Consider the following 2,727-nt stretch of genomic DNA (forward strand, 5'->3'; position numbering starts at 1 on the left):
TGGTATAATTTATAGGAAAACAGTGAACAATTGACTATGGTATTTCGGGTCAGACAGCCATGTCAGACAGTAGACCAAAAATTTAATTGTTTCAAAATGGTCCAATTTTTTTTGGTCTCAATATATCATGACGTTACCTCACTAAGACAAAAATACATTTTGTATGTTGTTGCCAGCTGTCGATGTTTCTCCTTCTTTTCTCCTAATCCGTGTTCTGAACGTTGATTGATGATTGAATTATAATGATCTCTTGTTAAGCTGTGAACAATTTTAAACAATCATTGAATAACAGTTCTATTGATGAGAAGAATTGGCCGACTACCAACTGATTTATAGTATTTTTTCTGTTTATTTTCAGAGAAAAGATTGCGTGATACAATAAAGGCAACGACGTGATTCTGATCGATTTCCTCTAGGATTGTAACTGTCCTCACTCTATACATATTCAAGAGCGTCCGCAGGGCATTTTTTTATTCTTATAAGAAAATTTAATATTTGAAATTTTTTGAAAAATTTAATTGAATAGCATTAAAATATTGAAAGGTTTTTTATGAAGAGCTCTGGATTTTTGCAATATTTTTCCAAAAATATTAACTTTTTGAGAGAAGCTATAGATTTTTGAATTTTTTTCCAAAAAAATGTAATTTTTGTGAATAGCTATAAATTTTTTTCCAAATAATTTCACTTTTTGTGAATAGCTCTGGATTTTTGATTTTTTTTTTCCAAAAAATGTAATTTTCCTTTTTTTCTTTCAGAAAATTTTAATATTGTAAATTTTTTTGCAAAAAATTTTAATTTAATTTTATAAAGTTTTTCCAAAAATGTCATTTTTTATGAAGAGCTCTGAATTTTTGATTTTTTTTTTACATAGCTATGGATTTTTGAAATTTTTTCCACAAAATTGTCATTTTTGAATTTTTTTTCTCGATGTTTTTGTTTCTTTTCACCTAAAACGCATCCTGAACTAATGATTGCAACGATTCCCAGCATCATTGTGAATGCTGGAAATTTAGTCTGGTTGACTGTGGATCGGTCGACCAGGTAGGTGAGGTAACGGTCGTTTGTATAGTTTCTAAACTAGTCGACGGTTCAGTTTTTCTTGTCTTGTTGCTGTGCTGGGTGCAAATCAAATCAGCTATACATTGACACTTTTGGTCTCCTTCTCGACAATGATTGAATTGATTTTAGTCCGTCATAGTTCATTTGAACGCTAATATTCAACGGATTATTGTGTTAAAAAATCATGAAACATAGCTCTCAAATGAGGCCTCCTCAACACCTAAAACACTCAAAGTGGAAGTTTCAATTGGATGTCGTACAGTGTACATGTCTACTACCTTATTATTTGAACGCGAAACAAAAAAGGAACAATTGCTGAACGCTGAACATGAAACGAAAAAAAAAAACACTTTTGAGTCCCCGTCAGTCCTGATTCCAACCCTTGGATTACACATTTTGGGTACATGTCGAGGGTAAGGCCTACAATGTCCGTGATCCAAACAACGACGCACTCAAAACCACTGTCAGCTAGCACTGGGAAGACATGACAGCGGACTACATCTGCAGTGGGTGCCAGATCTTCTTCCACCGCTTGGAAGCCATAATTGCCGCTATGTGTGGCTACACAAATGATTCAGAGAGCTCAGCCCCACATCTATTTATAGTATTAATTTTATTATTAATTAATAAATTATATCTTCTTGAATTTGAAAATTCAAAGCGTTGATATTTTAATGGACCACTCAGTAAATGAGATCGTTACAGACCAAACTTATCTAAAGTGCGAAAGAGTCCAATCAAAATCCGAACGGTCTCATACCGGTCTAGGATATTCAGACTAAAATCCAACACTTTTATTGTAGTCAAATATTTATTATTATCATATCATTTTGAGCATTATAAGATAGGGGTCCAATAATATGTATGTATATACATGATTTAAATCCATTAAATTTCAAATAAACCTTGATGTCCTGTCAGTTTTTTGATATTATATTTATTTTTCAAAGTGATTTTGGCTTGAAGAATACGGAAATAAGCCGACTTTGCTTGTAATTGGCAATGCGTCATAGAGGCTTATATATTGTATGTATACATAATATTAATGCATATCTTTACCTATCTAATGAGGAAAAAAAAAGATATCAGTACGCTATTAATTTATTATACGTATATTGTTTGGAAAAGGCACTAATTATGATCCACAATCTCTCCCACATGGAATTAGCTAATTGCTTCTCATCAATTTCAATGTTGATGAAGACGATGAAATGCAATTTATCAACACTTGCATTGAAGCAGTGTTACTTTACATACATTCATATAAAATAACAACAGACTTAGTTAAATCTGATAAAAACGAGTATCTTATTATTGTAATATGTCAATCTATCTATAAAATAAATTATATATATACAAAATTTCAATTTAATATAACAGGGGATGTAGCGCAGTGGTAGCGCGTTCGCTTTGCATGTGAAAGGCCCCGGGTTCGATCCCCGGCATCTCCAATTTTTTTAATTTAATAACTTTTAAATCAATCCATAAAAGGTTTTCATGTACCGTTTGCATTGCTCATGTTGCTTATTTTAGGGGTCTAAACAATCAAGTCTTATAAGAATATATCCCTTTTTCCATTAATATTAAGGAAATAGTAAACTATTGAATCTCAAAATGTGTTTAACAAATAAAAAGACTTAATAAACGTTACTGTCTATTAAAAATTTA

The 2,727-nt window shown here is 31.5% G+C and overlaps 1 non-coding gene across 1 annotated transcript; it reads left to right on the forward strand.

The window, feature by feature from the left end:
• The first annotated feature begins 2,438 nt into the window (after positions 1-2,438).
• TRNAA-UGC (transfer RNA alanine (anticodon UGC)) lies at positions 2,439-2,510 on the forward strand. The gene has a single exon. It is a non-coding gene; the product is annotated as a tRNA-Ala (tRNA).
• The last annotated feature ends 217 nt before the right edge of the window (positions 2,511-2,727 follow it).

Source organism: Lepeophtheirus salmonis, chromosome 11 (assembly GCF_016086655.4).
Source record: "Lepeophtheirus salmonis chromosome 11, UVic_Lsal_1.4, whole genome shotgun sequence".
Taxonomy (NCBI): Eukaryota; Metazoa; Arthropoda; class Copepoda; order Siphonostomatoida; family Caligidae; genus Lepeophtheirus; species Lepeophtheirus salmonis.